This window comes from Mixophyes fleayi, chromosome 9 (assembly GCF_038048845.1).
Source record: "Mixophyes fleayi isolate aMixFle1 chromosome 9, aMixFle1.hap1, whole genome shotgun sequence".
Lineage (NCBI taxonomy): Eukaryota > Metazoa > Chordata > Amphibia > Anura > Limnodynastidae > Mixophyes > Mixophyes fleayi.
In genome coordinates this window covers 29,640,434-29,648,929 of record NC_134410.1, presented here as the reverse complement: position 1 = coordinate 29,648,929, position 8,496 = coordinate 29,640,434, and positions in this window count along the sequence as shown.

The window sequence follows — 8,496 nt, the reverse complement described above, 5'->3', positions numbered from 1 at the left end:
TATTGCACTCAACATATTGGGGAACAGACACCTGCGAAGTGTCTCCACAAAATACCCTTTGTGACAGTTGCATATATTTCATATTCTGTTTTAAGCTACAAAAAAAGTGTTTTGAGTTATAACCATTGCATATCTGCTCTTTGATATTGCTCAGCCACCGCTGCTGTATTATGTTTTTAACAAATGTGTGGTTTGCTTATTTGTTTGCACAAAAAAACAAACCTCATTCATTTATCCTGGTACAATAGTCTTGATGTCACAGTAACAGATATACTATTACTTATACATTTGAGTTGGGTATAGGCAGGATCAAAGCTTCTGAAAACAAAGATGTAAGGTCACAGCTCCCCCACCCTTGAAGACTTGCATCCATTGACACTATGGTCCAATAGAAGAGTGAAAAGGAGCAGTCCTTGTTGAGGTTGCCTGCATTCAACCACCACAGAGGAGGCAGATGAGTCTCTGACATTTCTAACTGAAACATCCGCAGGTGGAAATGGGCATACTCTGCTGCTTCGAATGTAAAGAGCATCTTTGTACTGGGCTTCCTGCAGAGAAGGACCAATGCACTCAAGACCACCTTCAGTAGTTTTTGGATACACAGAATATTTTTCTCTACCCGTCAAATAATGGAACAAGGAATACCATGCTCTGAGCTAGAAACCTGGCTGGAACTCTGATAATTTATCATCCATCCATGAGACTCCAATAACTGAGCTGAGGCAGGAGTTCAGAAGGTAGGCTGAATCCCCTCGATCTTAAAGGGGTGGCTTTTTCCATTTAGAAGACCAGTGGTAGTCCACCCCACTGGAGGTATAACATGTAACTTCTCTCGTTAATGCCTCTCATCCACATATCCAGAGGAGATCCACTGGATGTCCCAGAATAGAAAGCGAGCTCCCACCCCAGATGGATTTGTAAGGAATTCATGCATGTGCTCTGTTTTTCAGTGGACCTAGTGGCCTGTCTTCCCCACTGTTGACAACTATGTGGAGTGAAGGGCCAAACTTTTTGATCTAAGTGGGACACAAAAGGAACATACTCTTGGTTCCTTAGACTTGGGCGCACAGACACCTAAATAATTTTTCCCTCATATAGATTGACAGAATCTTGTCTAGTTCCAACCCAAACAAAAGGAAGGACTTCCAAAGAGTTTTTGGATTCCACATCCGCTTTCCTGGGCCCAAGCCAAAGTGCTCGTTTGGAAAGCCCTGCTTGAGCAGAGATCCTAGATCCAATTAAGGCCACATCCAAAGCACCATCATAAAGGTATTCTGATGTTTCCTTGATATTTTCTACCAAGAGTAGCAAATCAAATTTAACTCTGATTGTATAACATCCCAAATCTGTTCTGACCATTTCTCAATGGACTTGTTAACCCATGCTAAATCAGACTTTAATGTTGCACCTGAAGCTACATAAATGGACTTTAAATGTTTTCACATTTGCAGTTATTTCCATCTTTTAGGCAGCTCCAAGAATGGGCAAGGTAGTAGATTTTGAAAGATGCACTATCAGAGTGTCCACTCTTGGATGCAGTTCCCACTTCTCTGCAGAAGGCAGGGGACAAAATAGGAAAATTTCTTGTCCAGATTAGACCAAGCCACCAGTAACAGTTCAGATACTGGAAGTTGGATGGAAAGAAACTCTACCCCTCCCACCTTTTTTTTTTTTAATGAGAACACATCAGGGGTTGGAGTATCCACCAGAGTCAATGTGCAAGGGCTTGTCGAACTGCCACTGCTATGTTGGTCAGTGTGCTAAAAGTTGAAGGATTCTTCATCAAAAGCATATAGACCTGCCAAATCCAAGTAACCCAATGGTTCACCCTCAACTTGTGGAGGTTGAGAGTCAGAACACTCAAGGAGTATCTCCAATGATAACACCATGCCCCAATACTAGCACTGATCTCTCCAATGTTCTGGGTCACAGAGGCTCACACTGGGTTGCAGCAGTGGGATTTGAAGACACCTCAGTGACAGTCTCCTGAGAGTATCCTTCCAGATGTTCCTGCTGAAAGAAAAACTGCAGAATTGGCACTCGTCAAACTTGATTAGCTCCGCATTGGATGCAGCCAAGAATCTTTACCAAGCAGGCTCTACCAGCCCATCTGCATCACCTCCAGATGAACTTGTGCTCTGGGATTCCTCTGCTTCGCAGGCCTCACACAGATACCTGGATCCTACCGCCCCCTAGGTAGTTTAGAAAACCTGGGACAAGTAAATTAAATTGCTGATCTTCCTTATTCAGACTTAGATTAGAAACTTGTCCCTTTATCAGACATATTATAATGGCTACAGCATACTATAATAAAAATATTATAATCTTATGGAAAAAGGTTACTGAGAATATAATTACAATATATTAGTGAATAGTACCTATGTAAAATAATCTCACACACACACAAGCAGTAATTGGAGAAACATGCAAGTATTTAGCCCCAAAGACTTCCAGAGTCCTTATTTGAGGAAAATCCAGGGGGAGAGATGCTTCCCCAGATCCTGTCAGACTGCAGTGGAATATTCTGTATCGACCCCAAGCAGCTGAATATTCCACAGCAGTTTGACAGGAACTGGGGAGACTGCAGTGAAGCAAATTGTGGCGGGCTCTTGTCTTTCTGAGGTAATTCTTGTAAGGAAGGAAATACAAAATTCAGGGGTGTGTCTCTCCCCCTTTGAACCCAGTGCAATAAGAGCTTCCTGTGCGGGGCAGCTCACTGCAAACACTTATCCCTGTTAGTGACCCTTACCAACCCTGGTCTAACCAGAGAAGACACCAAACAAGCACTTCCATATGAGCAGGGGGATAATTTGAGAATAGCATGTTCAGGTCATGGCTGTTTTGAATCGGTAACTGCTTTCATAAATTATACTAGGTGAGGAAGAACCCCCTCTTCTGGAGCCTGTCTCTGATAAGAGGCTTAGGAGGAGGTGTGCAGACGAACGGTGCCACCTTCTCCCCACAAATATACATTCCAATGTGGGAGATATTAACACCACATTCAGCAGTGTGTCTGTATCTAACGAAAAATAAATTAAATACAATTATAATGACAAAATAAAACTACCAGGGCTGCAATATTCAGGCCCTTCAAACACAGCCCAATTCCTTGTTCACTTTGAAAGGGGAGGAGATTCAGACATTGTTTTAATCCTTAAGTGCCTATCTCAACCCCAAGATAGCAGTGTCCCCCAGACTGGATGAATGAAATATCACCAGTTGAGACTGACAAGGCTTGTATAGAGACAGTATAAATATGTACATGTAGCTATTTAATAAGTAAGTCCACCCAAATTTGAGAGAGGGAATGGTCTCCAGATTCCATTCACAGAGGCTTTTATCTTACAGGTATTATAAACATATATGGAGACAACATATATAAATGCTAAGTAATATTATTCACCAATATTTCCATGCAATTCATAAGACCACATACTGCTGGCAGGACGATGACAGGTTCCCTGGATTGCAGCAGTGAAGATAAATAAAATAAAACCAATTGCATTACAAAATAAAGGAAGACAGTTAAACCAAAGAGCTCTTCTGAATTTTAAAAGTGGCATAACGTGCGGTAGATATTACATCCTGCCCCAGGACGAAGAGAGACTCCATATATGTCCAGGAACTCCAGGCGACGATAAGCTCTTGTACAGGGGCCCATTCAATACTATGTCCATCTGAATTTGGAACAGTCTGTACTAATATCACAGCAGTGGCATATGTATGAACTATCCTGGGGGAACCAAGAGATCCCGGATGATGAATGCAGCTTACAGGATGAACAAGGGGCAGGGTCAGGGGCGGATAGGCCATAGACCTTACCGGGAAGTTTACCGGTAGGCCGATGGCCTAACGAGGCCACCTCACTTTGTGTCATTGGCCGCGAGGGGGGGGGGGGGGGAGCTTGGTCGACCGCGGGGGTGTCGTGGGCTGGTGCAGGGGAAGCAATAACCATTGGTGTTCAGTGGGCAGCAGCAGGCAGCCAATCGCTAGGCTGCCTGCTGCTGTATGGGCTCCCAGGCTGCTGTTCGGCAGACAGGAAGTCATGTGAGAAAAGTCACTGGCTTGAGTAACTGAAGGTAAGTGAGGGGGGGGCTACCTATACTAAGGGGTCTGCCTATACTATACTAGAGGGGCTACCTAGACTATACTAAGAGGGGGGGCTGCCTATATTATACTAAGGGGAGGCTGCCAATACTATACTAAGGGGACTGTCTGTACTATACTAAGGGGGGGCTGCCAATACTATACTAAGGGGTGCTGTCTGTACTATACTAAGGGGGGGTGCCTATATTATACTAAGGGGGGGGCTACCTAGACTATACTAAGAGGGGGGGCTGCCTATATTATACTAAAGGGGGGGCTGCCAATACTATACTAATGGGTGCTGTCTGTACTATACTAAGGGGGGCTACCTATCCTATACTAATGGGGGGGCTGCCTATCCTATACTAAGGGAGGGCTGCCTATACTAAACAATAGGGAGTGTGAAGGACAAGGAAGGGCTACTATAATTTGTGAAGGAAAGGGGGTTATGTTGCTATAATGTGTGATATGAGGGAAGGGAGGAGGGCTGTCTTAATAGCACATCGGTGGAAGGTAGGCTATTAATTTAATGGTGGCGTTTAGGTGGGGGCTAATTATTTAATGTGTGCTATTTTATTTGTGGGCTATTTCATTAAATAGTGGGGCCTATTAAATTAAGAAGGGGTGGCGGGACCTTTAAAGCTGATGTGATATGGGGCTATTAATTCAACGTGGGACTGAGTTTGGGTAGGAGAGTTATTTACTAAATGTGAATATGAATTATTTAATGCTCGGAATGATTGTGGGAAATGGTAATATTAAATGTAAATGCTATTAATGTTTTGCTGGGGTTGATTGGAGGGAAGTAGGTCTACTTATTAAATGTGTATACTATTAATTTATTGTCAGGGCTGGTTGGATGGAAATAGATCTATTTATCAAATGTGAGTACTATTATTTTAATGTTTGGGCTAGAGGGAGGCCTAATTATTTACTGTGAATGCTATTGATTTAATGCTGGGGCTGGTTGGCATTTTCTAATTTTCATGTACCCATTATTTTTTTCCAAATAGGGCCTCCAGCATTCCAGTATCCAGACAAGCAGCAACTGATCTAAAGAAACCAGCAGCCACAGGTCGTGTTAGTGACAAGAACAGGTAGGAGAGAGCAGGACAGACTGCCAACTGTCCTGAATCTGATGGGGCAGTCCCGAATTTGGGTGACTGTCTTGCTTATTCAGGATTTGGTCAGACAGCAAGGACAGTTGGGAGGTATGTCCCGCTTCACACTGTACTGCTCGTGAAGGCAGAGATGCGTGCACCTAACAGTAGTGCACACAGTTTTGCCTGTGTATTTATCTAAAATGTATCTAAAACAATAACCCCCCTGTCTTAAGTGGCCCGCCCCCCCCCCCCCCCCCCCCCCCCCCCAGAGCCTTATTCCAGCTCTGATGATACTTTAGTGGTTCTTGCATTGATTCCATTGCCTCCTTCTACCTTGCACTGGTCCCATTCTCAGATCACTTTGTTGAAAAATATGGCCAGCCCCCATTGCACTGACAATATAATTAATCATGCCTCCTTTGCACTTAGTATATCACCAGCAAACACTTGTAATAGCTTTCCCCTTTACTTATGCCGTTGTCTGTCAACCCTCCCTACACTGTTAATTCAAACCACCCCCAATCACTTTGCACATTTAGGGCTCATACACATTTGTTGCAAATTAAGTGTTTTCTTGCAGATGTTGTTTCACCTTTGTGATGATCGCACCTAGACAGCCATATATTATAAGGCTTATTAATAATGCATTTTTGAAACACACGGTACACATATTTATATATTATATATAGAGAGAGATTTCATTTGCATCTCATGATGTCAGGGAAACAACAGTGCATGAGCTGCTCATATGCTGCTCTGGCAGTCTGATCAAATACGATTGTGCCAACATCTTTCGTAATAGTTAAATTTATTAAACAAAGTCAGGTATGTTTCTATGAAGAGAATTTTGGAAGGATGTGTTAGTAGGCAACTAAATAGCACAGAGGCATAAACCAGTGGCAGATAATGTAAAAGGATTCATGTAATTTTATGACACCGGATTGGCAGCATTTGCCTTGCATTGCTTTAGAAATTACCCACTGTGTGTAAAGTCGTCACATCTAGGTTTTCCTAAATGTTACTACAAACAGATTCCAGTAGTTCTAAATCCCGCCTACTTTTGTGTTGGCTCCACCTACAGTTATTTTGGTCCCGCCCACATGAGGCCACTTCAATAATTTTTTCCAGGGCCACTTCAAGTTCCCAATCCGCCCCTGGGCATGGTGGAACACTTTGTCACAGCTGTATCAGTAATATTCATTCCTGGGTTGGAGACTTTAGAGGCAGACTACTTGAGCAAGTCAACTGGAGGAACAAATAGGTGGAAGTTTCTGTGATCGTGGTAGCTCTAGATTGGCAAAAAAGTGTGTGGTTGGCTGATCTTCTAAAGATGCTGGTAGACCCAGGATGGAGAGGATCTTCTGTCTCATGGGTCATTTCTACACCAGAATATACATCATTTTGGATCTGGAGAACAAATTTATTTTCAGAAGTTATCTAGATTATGTTAAAGGCAAGAAAGCTGATGTCAGCTAGGTATTGTCCCTGGGTGTGGAAGATGTATATATTGTTTGGTGGGAATGTCACGAGCCACGGCGGTACGCACACCCCGCTGCGACTCGCTTCCTGTGCCCCCTGGCGTCCCGGCCATCACCTTGATGCGTGGGACGTCATTTCCGCCAAGGCAACGGTCGGACGCTTTGCACTATAGCGCCGCGTCCCGGCAGCAGGGGACAGCCGGGCGTGTGCGCAAAGTTAGTTAATAGCCTGGAGACGATTAAGGTTGATTTAATTATCGAATAGGGGCCTGTGTGTAATATCAGAGCTAGGCTCTGATTGGCTGTGTGGAGTATTTAGGGCAGTGAGGTCTGCAGCCTCACTGCCGGTTATGGCGTATCTGTCCCAGTCCTGCTGACCTGCTCCTGTTCATTTATCTTATCCTGTGGATACTCTGTTTGATTCCGTGTATGACCCCTGCTTGGATTATTGAACTCTGCCTGTTTTGCTCGTGACCCTGACCCTTCTTGCCTGTACCGTGGACCTTGCTACCGTGCCTGTGACCCCGACCTCTGGCGTGTTTATCGATTACCCTGCTTGCCTGTGACCCTTGACCTTGGCTATCGTTAGGACTACCCGCTGCTTTCTACCAGTCTCCTGGCCTGCCGCTGTGGTCCTGTATTACCAACCCACACTACACTTGGAACGAAGTCCTGGGGGCATCAGAGTACCGGAGAGCGCGTCAAGCTCTAAGGGAAAGGCAGCTGCTATAGGTGAAGATCTCCGTCATCTAGTTCTGTGGGTTGGTGATCAGGGCCAGCACCCTAACAAATAAAAAAAAAATTCTCACTTCTTCCTTCTGGCTTTCCTATCTGCTTTTTTTTTTGTCTTTTCTACAGGAAAGTCTTGACTGTAGTCTTAGACCTAGTTTTCTTTGTGTTCTGGTCTTGGCCCATTCTATTTTATGTTATAAGAAGTTAGTCCTTACTCTAGTGGTGCAGACTTACATGTAAGGAGTTTTACACAGTCAACATCCTTTATGTTCTACCAACAGCTCTGTAGGACCTTAACTTCTAGTTCTAAAGCTCCCATGGATTAGCCATAACTCAACACACTACCTCCAGCATGTTTTAGCACTATTGTTCTTGCCTCCATAAAGAAACCTCTAAAGATGTTGTATTGTCCTAAATTTGAGAGTGTCAGAAAGAGATTCTTATGTATCTCCATCCCGGAGTGGAAGTGGGCAGTTGCCCGGTGGTATGTCATACTGCCACTTCTCCTACCGCTTTGATTATAAAACTATCAAATTCAGTTACATTTTCCATACTGTCATTTTGACCACTGAATACTTCTATTTATTTCACAGTACTCTACAGATTTTCTTATTACTTCTTGTCTGGCACAGTCTCTTAGAGCAGGGTTTCCCAAACCCAATCCTCCCCAACAGTGCATGTTTTCCATATCTCCTTGCTGGAGCACAGGTGTATTCATTACTAATTGACACATTGTAACAGATCCACATGTGATCCTGAAAACCTGCACTGTTAGGGAGCCCCGAGGACTGGGTTTGGGAAACCCTGCATTTAAGAGCATAGACCATTTACTAAAATACTTAAGGATGAGTCAGTCATTAGCAAATACGCACCGTAATTTAATGTTGGCCCCCCACACACACGCAGAATGGCAAGACTGTTTGTGCAGTTGAAAGATGATTGTGCACAAAAGTCTAAAGTGGTCAACCGCATTTACCAACATATCTGATTACTTTAAATTGTATTGTTAGACATGGCAGTTGTCTTTAGGCGACATTCACTGTATATGGCCAGCTCCAGGGACATCTAAAATGAAAATATTCTGACTAAATATTAGT